We start from the raw sequence: 18,380 nt of genomic DNA, 5'->3' as shown, positions 1-18,380 counted from the left end.
CCCATTGTTCTTTTGTTTGGATCAGGGTTGCCGACTTTATTATTCTCCTCTCCGGGAGAAGCCCGGAGAGGAGAGTTTCAGCAGCCGCTCGGGGGGCAGGGCTTAACAGTGACATCACTAAGCCCTGCCCCCATGATGGTGAACCAGCGAATTCACGGATCTCCATGGAGGGGGCGGGGCTAAAATGACGCGATTGTGCCGTTTTAGCTCCGCCCCCTCCTCTGAGACCCGAGGAATGCCGCGATCCGGGGGGACCCGATTTTCGGGAGACTCCCGGAAATTCCGGGAGGGTCGGCAACCCTGGTTTGGATTTGCATTTATATAAAATTGTCTAGTTAAATTGTACTGCTTTCACATTGCAAAATGCAGGGTCGCACCAGGACTTTGAAACGGCTCAGTCCTGGCACAACCCTGCATTTTGGGATGTTCACATCCCCACAGCAAACCAGCAATACTGATGGTTCGCTGACGTTATCCGGGGGCATGGTGGGGAGTTGGCGCGTCATTGGGGGCAGGGGAGGAGGCAGCGCTTAGAGCTGACGCTGCTTCAAGCGCTGCCTCCTTCATACTGTGAGCAGGAAACGGGTCGCTCGACCTGTTTAATCCATTCACACTGCGCAGCAACACAGCAACGAACCGGTAAGAACCCTTCTTTTTTACCGGTTTGTTTTGCCGTGTTGCTACCCATTTGCGGAACCCGGTAACCCCTTTCACATCGCACTAATTCATAGTTGCCTACCCTCCGGCATTCTGCAGGAGAATCCCAGACATAGCAGCAATCTCCCTCTCTCCCTCATTAGTCTAGCAATCTCCCTCATGTCACCTAGCCCACATTACACTATTACATTTTTGGGGAAAAAAGAAATAAGAGATAGTTACATTTACATTGAATCATCAGCAACATTTACCTTTACCACTTTACCAAGTATACCTCTTACTAACTGCTTTGGGGCTCATCTACATTTGGATATAAGTCATATTAAAAGATTCCTCTGAGATGTAGCGGTACACACCCACGCTTCTAGGTGCCACGTTCACAATCTCTTTTCACAATCTCTCCATATATGGAACTAGACACACCCTTTGGGTGGAGCATGACACGCCCCATCAATGGGGCACTGTGCAAAATTCTATTTCCAACTATAATCTCCCTGAAACTAGTTTTCAAAAGTAGGCAAGTATGCACTAATTACCGGGTCAAACCGGCTTGTACCCGGTAATTAGTTGTGCTGTGAAAGGGGTGTTACACTTTCGATTCACATTTTTAACTTTCATGGAACAATTAATGGCCCATGCGAATGTCCTATTCTTTATAAAAAGAAGCAGAATAAGTGCATACATTGACAAATAACTTGATAAATAGATAACTATAAGAATTATGATATATCAAAAAGAAAAAATACAGTAAAATATACACTAAAAGTGCATCTGGTTATCTAAACATAGTCTCCCAAACAGGGCCACAGACTGTTCATGTGTACTAGATTTGGTCACAGGGAAAAGAAACACAAGTAAAATAATTTGCTCCACCTGTGGCAGTGAGTAAGGAGTACACCTGTGCCCCTGCTAGATGATCTGGGAAATGTGCCAGTGAGTAATGAGTACACCTGTGCCCCTGCTAGATGATCTGGGAAATGTGTCAGTGGGTAATGAGTACACATGTGCACCTGCTGGGTGACCTGGGAAATGTGTCAGTGAGTAATAAGTACACATGTACCCCTGCTGGGTGACCTGGTAAATGTGTCAGTGAGTAATGAGTACACCTGTGCTCCTGCTAGGTGACCTGGGACATGTGTCAGTGAGTAAGGAGTACACCTGTGCCGCTGCTAGGTGATCTGGGAAATGTGTCAGTGAGTAAGGAGTACACCTGTGCCCCTGCTAGGCGACCTGGAACATGTGTCAGTGAGTAAGGAGTACACCTGTGCTCCTGTTAGGTGACCTGGGACATGTGTCAGTGAGTAATGAGTACACCTGTGCCCCTGCTAGGTGATCTGGGAAATGTGTCAGTGAGTAATGAGTACACCTGTGCACCTGCTGGGTGATCTTGGAAATGTGTCAGTGAGTAAGGAGTACACCTGTGCCCCTGCTAGATGATCTGGGAAATGTGTTAGTGAAGGAAAGAGTGGGAAAGGGCCCGCACAGCTGAAACAATTGTTCGAGTGATATTATTTTAGCCAATTTATTGTGACCAACATAGAAACCACATAGTCAAAAAATACTGGTGGTTATATGGTTGGTGGTGCGCCCAGCGTTCAGTAACAATAACTGAGGGTGGGTTTGTTTTGTGTTTGCAAGAAGCAAAACAAAGGAAAGTAAACGCTTTTTGGGCGCACTCTTTGAAAATGTAATGTATATTTATTTATATTTAAAACATAACTTTTAATGTGGACTTGTTATGATACAATGGCATGGCGCATGAATACAATAAACATTGTTCTAAGTCTCCTGGTTGTTTTTGTTGTGTGGTACTAATAAATGATAATTACTGATACATATATCAATTTTAAAGTTTACCACACGTGTAATTTATCATTTGTTGCATGTAGTCATCAGAGGTATAATAACCAGAGTGACCAAAGGTGGCAAAAATGAGTTAGTTGCCCCAAACTGTTACACAGATTGGGGTTCAGTAACCCCACGTTACTGGGTGGCTCTATCAGTGAGCTGAAAATAATTACAATTATTGCCTGTATTGGCCAACAAAAAATATTTTCTTATTGAAATCGAGCAGTAGGCGGCTCCTGTGCTGTTTGTCTGTTGACTGGGATACCTAGGTATAGTACCACACCTGGACTTCTCCAGGGGTCACCCACCTGGATACTGCCCTGGCCCTTCACTGCTTGGCTTCCAAGTTCGAGACGGGTTTGGGCACACCAGTGAGGTATGATGGTATACTTATTTAAGAGTTGCGTCACGACCCAACAGCTCAGGTTAACTGCTGGATAACATCCAAAAAGCTGGAAGTTAACCCAATAATTTGGGACAGAAAAACAAGGGATTATATATGTATCACACCAGTGACCCTGGTATCATGTGCATACAATTTGAGGTTCAATTATTCGCAGCAGGTAATATGGTAAAAAAAGCTGGATACGCTAATTAGGTATTTGGGTAATAAGTTTGCTATGACCTGGTTGTTAATGCAGCTCAGGTTCCAGTGTGTGTCTCACACTTTTGTTAGTAACACATAAACATGATTTTGGTTACAGTGCATTTAGAATGGATTAGTCAGAGGTTTTGATACAATTGGTTGGTAATTTGACATTAGGTCACAGTGTATCACAGAAACAATGTTGATATGCTTTGATCCTCCGGAGGCACTGTAACTTGCTAATGACAGGTGGCTGAGTGCGAGTTTTAATCAAAAACAGCCAAATCAATCCTCAAGAATGAACCCGGATACAGTGTTAGTGACTGACACAATAAATGTCTGATGTAGCGATTTAGCCAATAATGCAGATAATAGAACCTGGCTTTTAAATAGACAATGGTATAATAATAGCGTTTTTGGAGTGTACCACAGCTGAAGGTTCAGACTGTGGCAACTCCTGTACCTTAACCTCTGGTGTGCCGGCAGGGGAGATAGATCCCGAGAGCCCGATTGCTCGTGCGGTGTGGGCAGTCTCTGATCAAGATGCGGCTGGGGGAGTGCGGCGATCCGTCCTGATGGATAAATGAGAGATAACAGCGGCTTGTGATCAGTTCAGTTGCCGCCGTACATCGCGGCGGGCGTCAGGACGCGAGCTTGCGGGTTGGAGATTCCCAAAGTCGGCTGTATGCAGGGGGATTTAGATGAGAGAGCACAGGTCCGTCTCACTCGAGTGGGGGTAACGTGGGGCGCCTGCTTGAACACGTGTTTCGCCTCCGTTGGCTTCTTCATGCAGTTCGTCGCTACATCAGACATTTATTGTGTCAGTCACTAACACTGTATCCGGGTTCATTCTTGAGGATTGATTTGGCTGTTTTTGATTAAAACTCGCACTCAGCCACCTGTCATTAGCAAGTTACAGTGCCTCCGGAGGATCAAAGCATATCAACATTGTTTCTGTGATACACTGTGACCTAATGTCAAATTACCAACCAATTGTATCAAAACCTCTGACTAATCCATTCTAAATGCACTGTAACCAAAATCATGTTTATGTGTTACTAACAAAAGTGTGAGACACACACTGGAACCTGAGCTGCATTAACAACCAGGTCATAGCAAACTTATTACCCAAATACCTAATTAGCGTATCCAGCTTTTTTTACCATATTACCTGCTGCGAATAATTGAACCTCAAATTGTATGCACATGATACCAGGGTCACTGGTGTGATACATATATAATCCCTTGTTTTTCTGTCCCAAATTATTGGGTTAACTTCCAGCTTTTTGGATGTTATCCAGCAGTTAACCTGAGCTGTTGGGTCGTGACGCAACTCTTAAATAAGTATACCATCATACCTCACTGGTGTGCCCAAACCCGTCTCGAACTTGGAAGCCAAGCAGTGAAGGGCCAGGGCAGTATCCAGGTGGGTGACCCCTGGAGAAGTCCAGGTGTGGTACTATACCTAGGTATCCCAGTCAACAGACAAACAGCACAGAAGCCGCCTACTGCTCGATTTCAATAAGAAAATATTTTTTGTTGGCCAATACAGGCAATAATTGTAATTATTTTCAGCTCACTGATAGAGCCACCCAGTAACGTGGGGTTACTGAACCCCAATCTGTGTAACAGTTTGGGGCAACTAACTCATTTTTGCCACCTTTGGTCACTCTGGTTATTATACCTCTGATGACTACATGCAACAAATGATAAATTACACGTGTGGTAAACTTTAAAATTGATATATGTATCAGTAATTATCATTTATTAGTACCACACAACAAAAACAACCAGGAGACTTAGAACAATGTTTATTGTATTCATGCGCCATGCCATTGTATCATAACAAGTCCACATTAAAAGTTATGTTTTAAATATAAATAAATATACATTACATTTTCAAAGAGTGCGCCCAAAAAGCGTTTACTTTCCTTTGTTTTGCTTCTTGCAAACACAAAACAAACCCACCCTCAGTCAAATGTGTTAGTGAGTAATGAGTACACCTGTGCCCCTGCTAGGTGATATGGGAAATGTGAAGGCGAGTAAGGAGTACACCTGTGCCCCTGCTAGGTGACCTGGGAAATGTGTCAGTGAGTAATGAGTACACCTGTGCCCCTGCTAGGCGACCTGAGAAATGTGTCAGTGAGTAAGGAGTACACCTGTGCCCCTGCTAGATGATCTGGGAAATGTGTTAGTGAGTAATGAGTACACCTGTGCCCCTGCTAGGTGATATGGGAAATGTGAAGGCGAGTAAGAAGTACACCTGTGCCCCTGCTAGGTGACCTGGGAAATGTGTCAGTGAGTAATGAGTACACCTGTGCCCCTGCTGGGTGATCTGGGAAATGTGTCAGTGAGTAATGAGTACACCTGTGCCCCTGCTGGGTGATCTGGGAAATGTGTCAGTGAGTAAGGAGTACACCTGTGCCCCTGCTAGGTGACCTGGGAAATGTGTCAGTGAGTAATGAGTACACCCGTGCCCCTGCTAGGCGACCTGAGAAATGTCAGTGAGTAAGGAGTACACCTGTGCCCCTGCTGGGTGACCTGGGAAATGTGTCAGTGAGTAAGGAGTACACCTGTGCCCCTGCTAGGTGATCTGGGAAATGTGTCAGTGAGTAATGAGTACACCTGTGCCCCTGCTGGGTGACCTGGGACATGTGTCAGTGAGTAATGAGTACACCCGTGCTCCTGCTAGGTGACCTGGGACATGTGTCAGTGAGTAATGAGTACACCTGTGCCCCTGCTAGGTGATCTGGGAAATGTGTCAGGAATAATGAGTACACCTGTGCCCCTGCTAGGTGATCTGGGAAATGTGTCAGTGAGTAATGAGTACACCCGTGCCCCTGCTAGGCGACCTGAGAAATGTCAGTGAGTAAGGAGTACACCTGTGCCCCTGCTGGGTGACCTGGGAAATGTGTCAGTGAGTAAGGAGTACACCTGTGCCCCTGCTAGGTGATCTGGGAAATGTGTCAGTGAGTAATGAGTACACCTGTGCCCCTGCTGGGTGACCTGGGACATGTGTCAGTGAGTAATGAGTACACCCGTGCTCCTGCTAGGTGACCTGGGACATGTGTCAGTGAGTAATGAGTACACCTGTGCCCCTGCTAGGTGATCTGGGAAATGTGTCAGGAATAATGAGTACACCTGTGCCCCTGCTAGGTGATCTGGGAAATGTGTCAGTGAGTAATGAGTACACATGTGCCCCTGCTAGGTGATCTGGGAAATGTGTCAGTGAGTAATGAGTACACCTGTGCTCCTGCTAGGCGATCTGGGAAATGTGTCAGTGAGTAATGAGTACACCTGTGCCCCTGCTGGGTGTCCTGGGACATGTGTCAGTGAGCAATGAGTACACCTGTGCCCCTGCTGGGTGATCTGGGAAATGTGTCAGTGAGTAATGAGTACACCTGTGCACCTGCTAGGTGATCTGGGAAATGTGTCAGTGAGTAATGAGTACACCTGTGCACCTGCTAGGTGATCTGGGAAATGTGTCAGTGAGTAATGAGTACACCTGTGCACCTGCTAGGTGATCTGGGAAATGTGTCAGTGAGTAATGAGTACACCTGTGCACCTGCTAGGTGATCTGGGAAATGTGTCAGTGAGTAATGAGTACACCTGTGCCCCTGCTGGGTGACCTGGGAAATGTGTCAGCTAGTAATGAGTACACCTGTGCCCCTGCTAGATGAGCTGGGAAATGTGTCAGTGAGTAATGAGTACACCTGTGCCCCTGCAAGGTGATCTGGGAAATGTGTCAGTCAGTAAGGAGTACACCTGTGCCCCTGCTAGGTGATCTGGGAAATGTCAGTGAGTAATGAGTACACCTGTGCCCCTGCTACGTGACCTGAGAAATGTCAGTGAGTAAGGAGTACACCTGTGCCCCTGCTATGTGACCTGAGAAATGTCAGTGAGTAAGGAGTACACCTGTGCCCCTGCTGGGTGACCTGGGAAATGTGTCAGTGAGTAAGGAGTACACCTGTGCTCCTGCTAGGTGACCTGGGACATGTGTCAGTGAGTAAGGAGTACACCTGTGCTCCTGCTAGGTGATCTGGGAAATGTGTCAGTGAGTAATGAGTACACCTGTGCCCCTGCTGGGTGATCTGGGAAATGTGTCAGTGCATAATGAGTACACCTGTGCACCTGCTGTGTGATCTGGGAAATGTGTCAGCTAGTGAGGAGTACACCTGTGCCCCTGCTGGGTGATCTGGGAAATGTGACGGCGAGTAAGGAGTACACCTGTGCACCTGCTGGGTGACCTGGGACATGTGTCAGTGAGTAAGGAGTACACCTGTGCTCCTGCTAGGTGATCTGGGAAATGTGACAGCGAGTAAGGAGTACACCTGTGCACCTGCTGGGTGACCTGGGACATGTGTCAGTGAGTAATGAGTACACCTGTGCCCCTGCTGGGTGATCTGGGAAATGTGTTAGTGAGTAATGAGTACACCTGTGCCCCTGCTGGGTGATCTGGGAAATGTGTCAGTGAGTAAGGAGTACACCTGTGCCTCTGCTGGGTGATCTGAGAAATGTGTAAGTGAGTAATGAGTACACCTGTGCCTCTGCTGGGTGATCTGGGAAATGTGTTAGTGAGTAATGAGTACACCTGTGCCCCTGCTGGATGATCTGGGAAATGTGTTAGTGAGTAATGAGTACACCTGTGCCCCTGCTGGGTGATCTGGGAAATGTGTCTGTGAGTAAGGGGTACACCTGTGCCCCTGCTAGGTGATCTGGTAAATGTGTCAGTGGGTAGTGAATACACCTGTGCTCCTGTGGAATGTGTCAGTGAATGCTTTTATATTCCTGGAATATAGAGAATGAGGTATGTGGAATTCCCCCTTCAAACACAATGCTGATATCGTTCTGTCCTGCCCTCCGCTCTATCACAATGCATTACAGTCAGCAAGTTCCAGCTTCAGATGGCCAAATCCCGAGGCTACCTCTGATATCTGCCATGATCTGCACCCCGCCAAGTCTATGGTCTCTTACTGCAATCATTACATAATTACCTTTCATGGCCATATACCTTCATTGTTTCATTAGTGAGTATCATACCGGCAGTGTACTGTTACTGTGTATTATACCGGTGGTGAACTGTTACTGTGTATTATACCGGCAGTGTACTGTTACTGTGTATTATACCGGCAGCATACTGTTACTGTGTATTATATAAGCAGTGTACTGTTACTGTGTATTATACCGGCAGCATACTGTTACTGTGTATTATATAAGCAGTGTACTGATACTGTGTATTATACCGGTGGCGTACTGTTACTGTGTATTATACTGGTGGTGTACTGTTACTGTGTATTATACCGGCAGCGTACTGTTACTGTGTATTATACCGGCAGCGTACTGTTACTGTGTATTATATAAGCAGTGTACTGTTACTGTGTATTATACCGGTGGCGTACTGTTACTGTGTATTATACCGGCGGTGTACTGTTACTGTGTATTATACCGGCGGTGTACTGTTACTGTGTATTATACCGGCAGCGTACTGTTACTGTGTATTATATAAGCAGTGTACTGTTACTGTGTATTATACCGGTGGCGTACTGTTACTGTGTATTATACCGGCGGTGTACTGTTACTGTGTATTATACCGGCGGTGTACTGTTACTGTGCATTACACCGGCGGTGTACTGTTATTGTGCATTATACCGGCAGTGTACTGTTACTGTGTATTATACCGGTGGTGTACTGTTACTGTGTATTATACCGGCAGTGTACTGTTACTGTGTATTATACCGGCAGCATACTGTTACTGTGTATTATATAAGCAGTGTACTGATACTGTGTATTATACCGGTGGTGTACTGTTACTGTGTATTATACCGGCGGTGTACTGTTACTGTGTATTATACCGGCAGCGTACTGTTACTGTGTATTATATAAGCAGTGTACTGTTACTGTGTATTATACCGGTGGCGTACTGTTACTGTGTATTATACCGGCGGTGTACTGTTACTGTGTATTATACCGGCGGTGTACTGTTACTGTGTATTATACCGGCGGTGTACTGTTACTGTGTATTATACCGGCAGCGTACTGTTACTGTGTATTATATAAGCAGTGTACTGTTACTGTGTATTATACCGGTGGCGTAATGTTAATGTGTATTATACCAACGGTGTACTGTTACTGTGTATTATACCAGCGGTGTACTGTTAATGTGTATTATACCAGCGGTGTACTGTTACTGTGTATTATACCGGCGGTGTACTGTTACTGTGTATTATACCGGCGGTGTACTGTTACTTTGCATTATACCGGCGGTGTACTGTTATTGTGCATTATACCGGCAGTGTACTGTTACTGTGTATTATACCGGCGGTGTACTGTTACTGTGTATTATACCGGCGGTGTACTGTTACTGTGTATTATACCAGCGGTGTACTGTTACTGTGTATTATACCGGCGGTGTACTGTTACTGTGTATTATACCGGCGGTGTACTGTTACTGTGCATTACACCGGCGGTGTACTGTTATTGTGCATTATACCGGCAGTGTACTGTTACTGTGTATTATACCGGTGGTGTACTGTTACTGTGTATTATACCGGCAGTGTACTGTTACTGTGTATTATACCGGCAGCATACTGTTACTGTGTATTATATAAGCAGTGTACTGATACTGTGTATTATACCGGTGGTGTACTGTTACTGTGTATTATACCGGCGGTGTACTGTTACTGTGTATTATACCGGCAGCGTACTGTTACTGTGTATTATATAAGCAGTGTACTGTTACTGTGTATTATACCGGTGGCGTACTGTTACTGTGTATTATACCGGCGGTGTACTGTTACTGTGTATTATACCGGCGGTGTACTGTTACTGTGTATTATACCGGCGGTGTACTGTTACTGTGTATTATACCGGCAGCGTACTGTTACTGTGTATTATATAAGCAGTGTACTGTTACTGTGTATTATACCGGTGGCGTAATGTTAATGTGTATTATACCAACGGTGTACTGTTACTGTGTATTATACCAGCGGTGTACTGTTAATGTGTATTATACCAGCGGTGTACTGTTACTGTGTATTATACCGGCGGTGTACTGTTACTGTGTATTATACCGGCGGTGTACTGTTACTGTGCATTATACCGGCGGTGTACTGTTATTGTGCATTATACCGGCAGTGTACTGTTACTGTGTATTATACCGGTGGTGTACTGTTACTGTGTATTATACCGGCGGTGTACTGTTACTGTGCATTATACCGGCGGTGTACTGTTATTGTGCATTATACCGGCGGTGTACTGTTACTGTGTATTATACCGGTGGTGTACTGTTACTGTGTATTATACCGGCGGCGTACTGTTACTGTGCATTATACCGGCGGTGTACTGTTACTGTGTATTATATCGGCAGCAAGGGCGTAACTACCATAGGTGCAGGGGTTGCAGCTGTTATGGGGCCCAGAGCTGAGAGGGGCCCACCTTGCCTGTCAAAGTATCATGTGCTATATATATTTTTCAGTATTAGGTGATGAATAGGGGCCCAAATAAACTTTTGCTATGGGGCCCACATGTATATAGTTACGCCACTGAGCGGCAGTGTACTGTTACTGTGTATTATACCAGCGGTGTACTGTTACTGTGTATTATACCGGCAGTGTACTGTTACTGTGTATTACTGTATATGGCAGTGTACTGTTACTGTGTATTATATGGCAGTGTACTGTTACTGTGCATTATACTGGCAGTGTACTGTTACTGTGTATTATACTGGCAGTGTACTGTTACTGTGCATTATACCGGTATTGTATTGTTACTGTGTAGTGGTGTACTGTTACTGTGTATTATTATACTGGCATTGTACAGTTGTTGTGTATTATACCAGCAGTGTACTGTTACTGTGTATTATACCGGCAGTGTATTGTTACTGTGCATTATACCGGTATTGTACGGTTACTGTGCATTATACCGGTATTGTACTGTTACTGTGATTTATACTGGCAGTGTACTATTACTGTGCATTAATATACCGGCAGTGTACTGTTACTGTGTATTATACCGGCAGTGTACTGTTACTGTGCATTATACCAGCAGTGTACTGTTACTGTGTATTATTATACCGGCAGTGTACTGTTACTGTGTATTATACCGGCAGTGTACTGTTACTGTGTATTATTATACCGGCAGTGTACTGTTACTGTGTATTATACCGGTATTGTACTGTTACTGTGCATTATACCGGCAGCGTACTATTACTGTGCATCATTCCGGCTGTGTACTGTTACTGTGTGTTATTATACCGGCAGCGTACTGATACTGTGTATTATACCGGCAGCATACTGTTACTGTGCATTATATCGGCAGTGTACTGTTACTGTGCATTATACCGTCAGTGTACTGTTACTGTGTGTTATTATACCGGCAGCGTACTGTTACTGTGTATTAGACCGGCAGCGTACTGTTACTGTGCATTATATCGGCAGTGTACTGTTACTGTGCATTATACCGGCAGTGTACTGTTACTGTGTATTATTCCGGCAGTGTACTGATACTGTGCATTATACCGGCATTGTATTGTTACTGTGTATTATACCAGGAGTGTACTGTTACTGTCCATTGTACTGTTACTGTGTATTATACCGGCAGTGTACTGTTACTGTGCATTATACCGGCAGTATACTGTTACTGTCCATTGTACTGTTACTGTGTATTATACCGGCAGTGTACTGTTACTGTGTATTATACCGGCAGGGTACTGTTACTTTCAATTGTACTGTCACTGTGCATTATACCGGCAGTGTACTGTTACTGTGCATTATACCGGCAGTGTACTGTTACTGTGTATTACACCGGCAGTGTACTGTTACTGTCCATTATACTGTTACTGTGCATTATACCGGCAGTGTACTGTTACTGTGTATAATACCGGCATTGTACTGTTACTGTGTATTATACTGGTGGTGTACTGTTACTGTGTATTATACTGTCTATTATACCGGAAGTGTTCAGTTACTATGCATTATACCGGCATTGAACTGTTACTGTGCATTGCACCGGCTGCGTACTGTTACTGTGCATTGCACCGGCTGCGTACTGTTACTGTGTATTATACCGACAGTGTACGGTTAATGTGTATTATACCGGCGGTGTACGGTTACTGTGTATTATACCGGCATTGTACTCTTACTGTGTATTATATCGACAGTGTACTGTTACTGTGTATTATACCGGCAGTGTACTGTTACTGTGCATAATACTGGCAGTGTACCGTTACAGTGCATTATACCGGCAGTGTACTGTTACTGTGCATTATACCGGCAGCGTACTGTTACTGTGCATCATACCGGCAGTGTACTGTTACTGTGTGTTATTATACCGGCAGCGTACTGTTACTGTGTATTATACCGGCAGGGTACTGTTACTGTGTATTATACCGGCAGGGTACTGTTACTGTGCATTATACCAGCAGTGTACTGTTACTGTGCATTATACCGTCAGTGTACTGTTACTGTGTGTTATTATACCGGCAGGGTACTGTTACTGTGCATTATATCGGCAGTGTACTGTTACTGTGTATTATACCGGCAGTGTACTGTTACTGTGTATTATACCGGCAGTGTACTGTTACTGGGTATTAAACTGGCAGTGTACTCTTACTGTACATTATACCAGGAGTGTACTGTTACTGTCCATTGTACTGTTACTGTGTATTATACCGGCAGTGTACTGTTACTGTGCATTATACAGGCAGTGTACTGTTACTGTCCATTGTACTGTTACTATGTATTATACCGGCAGTGTACTGTTACTGTGCATTATACCGGCAGTGTACTGTTATTGTGTATTACACCGGCAGTGTACTGTTACTGTCCATTATACTGTTACTGTGCATTATACCGGCAGTGTACTGTTACTGTGTATAATACCGGAATTGTACTGTTACTGTGTATTATACTGGTGGTGTACTGTTACTGTGTATTATACTGTCTATTATACCGGAAGTGTTCAGTTACTATGCATTATACCGGCATTGAACTGTTACTGCGCATTACACCAGCTGCGTACTGTTACTGTGTATTATACCGACAGTGTACTGTTAATGTGTATTATACCGGCGGTGTACGGTTACTGTGTATTATACCGGCATTGTACTGTTACTGTGTATTATACCTGTATTGTACTCTTACTGTGTATTATATCGACAGTGTACTGTTACTGTGTATTATACCGACAGTGTACTGTTACTGTGTATTATACCGACAGTGTACTGTTACTGTGTATTATACCGGCAGTGTACTGTTACTGTGCATAATACTGGCAGTGTACCGTTACTGTGCATTATACCGGCATTGTACTGTTACTGTGCATTATACTGGCAGCATATTGTTACTGTGTATTATACCAGCAGTGTACTGTTACTGTGTATTATACCGGCAGTGTGCTGTTACTGTGTATTATACCAGCGGTGTACTGTTACTCTGCATTAATATACCGACAGTGTACTGTTACTGTGTATTATACCAGCGATGTACTGTTCCTGTGTATTATTATACCAGCGGTGTACTGTTACTGTGCATTATACAGTCAGTGTACTGTTACTGTGCAGTATACCGTCAGTGTACTGTTACTGTGCATTATACCGTCAGTGTACTGTTACTGTGCATTATACACCGTCAGTGTACTGTTACTGTGCAGTATACCGGAAGTGTACTGTTACTGTGTATTAAACCAGCGGTATACTGTTACTGTGTATTATTATACCGGCAGCTTACTGTTACTGTGTATTATACCGGCGGTGTACTGTTACTGTGTATTATTATACTGGCAGTGTACTTTTACTGTGTATTATTATACCAGTGGTGTACTGTTACTGTGCATTATACCGGCAGTGTACTGTTACTGTGTATTATCCCGGCAGCATACTGTTACTGTGTGTTATACCGGCGGCATACTGTTACTGTGTATTATTATATTGGCATTGTACTGTTACTGTGTATTATACCGTCAGTGTACTGTTACTGTACATTATACCTGTATTGTACTTTTACTGTGTAGCGGTGTACTGTTACTGTGTATTATACCAGTATTGTACTGTTACTGAGTTTTATACCGGTATTGTACTGTTACTGTGCATTATACCGGTATTGTACTGTTACTGTCCATTATACCGGCAGTGTACTGTTACTATGCATTATACCGGTATTGTACAGTTACTGTGCATTATACCGGTATTGTACTGTTACTGTGTATTATACCGGTATTATACTGTTGTTACTGGCCATGCAGTTACTATTGTTGATCAGTTCCAATGAAGGCCACAAGGGGGCTCTCCTATCACATAAATTACTGGTATCCCATAGCATGGAATCTTCCACAGTATACTGTACATGGTATTGCAGAATGCATGACACAGACAATCCATGGGAATTATAGGACAGTTTCAACTCTGTATTGACTGTGATTAGGGATGCCAATCCCGGGGCATTTTTTCAATCCCGGGATTGAAAAATGCTCAATCCCGGGATTCCCGGGATCCCGGGATTGGCATCCCCACCAAAAAAAAACACATTTTTAGCATAGGACCCACTCCGGCCGACCCGCACATCTACTTACATTAGGGTGCGGGCGGGCAGCCGGGAGTGGGTTTGGAGGTGCACGGTGCCTCCCGGCAAGTGCACCTCCATAGAAGACAGCAGGCAGGAGGAGGCAGGCGGGCGGCGGAGAAGAGGCGGGCAGGCGGGCGGAGTCAGGCGGGCGTGCTGGCGGGCGGCGGAGAAGAGGCGGGTAGGCGGTCACTGGTGACGTGTGGCCTGCGCAGCGTGACCTCTACTGTCACGCTACGCAGGCCGCACGCCGGGTCAGGTTACGGGAACAGCCGGGCAGCGTCTGAGCGAGTGCTCAGACGCTGCCCGGCATTAGACTGCGCATGCGCAGTCTAATCCTGAAATCCCGGGATTGAAATCCCGGACTTTTTTAGGCCAAATCCCGGGATCCCGCCGATCCCGATCCCGGGATTGGCCACACTAACTGTGATAAATAGGAAAATAAATGAACTACATATTAGTATACTGTAAATTAATATATCAATGTGATATCACTAAGGAGCTAGGTCCTTTCACCTGCTGGTGTAGTGTTACAGAAGACGATACAGGTGGCACGTCCTACTCCCCTCACCTGCTGGTGTAGTGTTACAGGAGACGGTACAGGTGGCGGGTCCTACTCCCCTCATCTTCTGGTGTAGTGTTACAGGAGACGGTACAGGTGGTGGGTCCTACTCCCCTCACCTGCTGGTGTAGTGTTACAGGAGACGGTACAGGTGGCGGGTCCTACTCCCCTCACCTGCTGGTGTAGTGTTTCAGGAGACCTTACAGGTGGCGGGTCCTACTCCCCTCAGCTGCTGGTGTAGTGTTACAGGAGACGGTACAGGTGGCGGGTCCTACTCCCCTCACCTGCTCGTTTAGTGTTACAGGAGATGGTACAGGTGATGGGTCCTTCTCCCCTCACCTGCTGGTGTAGTGTTTCAGGAGACCTTACAGGTGGCGGGTCCTACTCCCCTCACCTGCTGGTGTAGTGTTACAGGAGACGGTGCAGGTGGCGGGTCCTACTCCCCTCACTTGCTGGTGTAGTGTTAGAGGAGACGGTGCAGGTGGCGGGTCCTACTCCCCTCACCTGCTGGTGCAGTGTTAGAGGAGACGGTGCAGGTGGCAGGTCCTACTCCCCAAACCTGCTGGTGTAGTGTTACAGGAGACGGTGCAGCCAGGTGGCGGGTCCTACTCCCCTTACCTGCTGGGGATGCGGTCAATTTGCCGGCGGTCGGGATCCCGGCGTTCAGAATCCCGACACTGGAATCCCGACCGCCGAAATCCCGAAACTTTCTCCCTCCGTGGGTGTCCACGACACCCATAGAGGGAGAATAAAATAGCGTGCCGAGCGTAGCGAGGCACCGGGCCCGCTGCGTGGCGAGCGCAGCGGGCCCGCTGCGTGGCGAGCGCAGCGAGCCCGCAAGGGGGGGCGATCCACGTCCCCCCCATGTCGGGATTTCGGCGGTCGGGATTCCAGTGTCGCCGGGATTACGTATCGGATCCACCTGCTGGTGTAGTGTTACAGGAGACGGTGCAGGTGGCGGGTTCTACTCCCCTCACCTGCTGGTGTAGTGTTAGAGGAGACCTTACACGTGGTGCGTCTAACTCCCCTCACCTGCTGGTGTAGTGTTACAGGAGACGGCGCAGGTGGTGGGTCCTACTCCCCTCACCTGCTGGTGTAGTGTTAGAGGTGACCTTACAGGTGGCGGGTCCTACTCCCCTCACCTGCTGGTGTAGTGTTAGAGGAGACGGTGCGGTTGGCGGGTCCTACTCCCCTCACCTGCTGGTGCAGTGTTAGAGGAGATGGTGCAGGTGGCAGGTCCTACTTCCCTCACCTGCTGGTGTAGTGTTACAGGAGACGGTGCAGCCAGGTGGCGGGTCCTACCCCCTTACCTGCTGGTGTAGTGTTACAGGAGATGGTGCAGGTGGCGGGTCCTACTCCCCTCACCTGCTGGTGTAGTGTTAGAGGAGACCTTACAGGTGGCGCGTCCTACTCCCCTTACCTGCTGGTGTAGTGTTACAGGAGACGGCGCAGGTGGCGGGTCCTACTCCCCTCACCTGCTGGTGTAGTGTTAGAGGTGACCTTACAGGTGGCGGGTTCTACTCCCCTCACCTGCTGGTGTAGTGTTAGAGGAGACGGTGCAGGTGGCGGGTCCTACTCCCCTCACCTGCTGGTGTAGTGTTAGAGGAGACCTTATAGGTGGCGGGTCCTTCTCCCCTCACCTGCGGGTGTAGTGTTAGAGGAGACCTTACAGGTGGCGGGTCCTACTCCCCTCACCTGCTGGTGTAGTGTTAGAGGAGACGGTGCAGGTGGCGGGTCCCACTCCCCTCACCTGCTGGTGTAGTGTTAGAGGAGACCTTACAGGTGGCGGGTCCAACTCCCCTCACCTGCTGGTGTAGTGTTAGAGGAGATGGTGCAGGTGGTGGGTCCTACTCCCCTCACCTGCTGGTGTAGTGTTAGAGGAGACGGTGCAGGTGGCGGGTCATACTCCCCTCACCTGCTGGTGTAGTGTTAGAGGAGACGTGCAGGTGGCGGGTCATACTCCCCTCACCTGCTGGTGTAGTGTTAGAGGAGACGGTACAGGTGGCGGGTCCTACTCCCCTAACCTGCTGGTGCAGTGTTAGAGGAGATGGTGCAGGTGGCGGGTCATACTCCCCTCACCTGCTGGTGTAGTGTTAGAGGAGACGTGCAGGTGGCGGGTCATACTCCCCTCACCTGCTGGTGTAGTGTTAGAGGAGACGGTACAGGTGGCGGGTCCTACTCCCCTCACCTGCTGGTGCAGTGTTAGAGGAGACGGTGCAGGTGGCAGGTCCTACTCCCCTCACCTGCTGGTATAGTGTTAGAGGAGACGGTGCAGGTGGCGGGTCCTTCTCCCCTCACCTGCTGGTGTAGTGTTACAGAAGACGGCGCAGGTGGCGGGTCCTACTCCCCTCACCTGCTGGTGTAGTGTTAGAGGAGACGGTGCAGGTGGTGGGTCCTACTCCCCTCACCTGCTGGTGTAGTGTTAGAGGAGACGGTGCAGGTGGCGGGTCATACTCCCCTCACCTGCTGGTGTAGTGTTAGAGGAGACGTGCAGGTGGCGGGTCATACTCCCCTCACCTGCTGGTGTAGTGTTAGAGGAGACGGTACAGGTGGCGGGTCCTACTCCCCTCACCTGCTGGTGCAGTATTAGAGGAGAGGGTGCAGTTGGCGGGTCATACTCCCCTCACCTACTGGTGCAACATCCATCTGTCTGGTTATTATTAGGTCAACCATGCCTATGTCAATCACTATTGGTTGACAGGCAGAAGATTGACACATTAAAAAGGTCAACATGAGTTTAAAAAAAAAAATTGTGTATGTTGACATGGATACTGTATCGGTGTAATGTGTCGCTTCACTCTCCATGCTTCAGGCTCTATGCTCACTTTTATGGTAAAGTATGACCAAGTCAGTATTAAATGAAAAACTCATGTTGGCCTTTTTGATTACGTTGACCATATCGACCTAAGGCATGACATTTTATATGTCGACCAATAGTGGTGGACCTATTGAGTGTTGACATTATTAGTGTCGACTCTATGACCCTCAGCTGTTAGAGCAGCGGTTCTCAAATTGTGGGTCCTGACGTTCTCAGCATGTGGGCGCGACTGATGACTGATGACCATCAGGCTGATGACTTTTCTGATCTCAGTCAGTGATTCAAGGAGTCTGAAAAATCTGTTGAATTGTCTGTTATGTTAGACTCCTGCCATCACTTTGTGTCTCCACAATG

At 46.9% G+C, this 18,380-nt stretch overlaps 1 protein-coding gene and 2 pseudogenes across 2 annotated transcripts in view; 2 read left to right on the top strand and 1 right to left on the bottom strand.

Moving 5' to 3' along the window:
- IRAG1 (inositol 1,4,5-triphosphate receptor associated 1) overlaps window positions 1–18,380 on the top strand; it is a 124,091-nt gene that overhangs the window by 64,844 nt on the left and 40,867 nt on the right. The gene's annotated exons all lie outside the window — the stretch shown is intronic.
- On the bottom strand, window positions 2,777–2,895 carry LOC146046574 (5S ribosomal RNA; annotated as a pseudogene).
- On the top strand, window positions 4,436–4,554 carry LOC146046571 (5S ribosomal RNA; annotated as a pseudogene).

This window comes from Crinia signifera, chromosome 11 (assembly GCF_055691185.1).
Source record: "Crinia signifera chromosome 11, ASM5569118v1, whole genome shotgun sequence".
Classification (NCBI taxonomy): Eukaryota; Metazoa; Chordata; class Amphibia; order Anura; family Myobatrachidae; genus Crinia; species Crinia signifera.
Note: the sequence above shows the minus strand (reverse complement) of the source record. Positions and strands in the feature narration are given on the sequence as shown.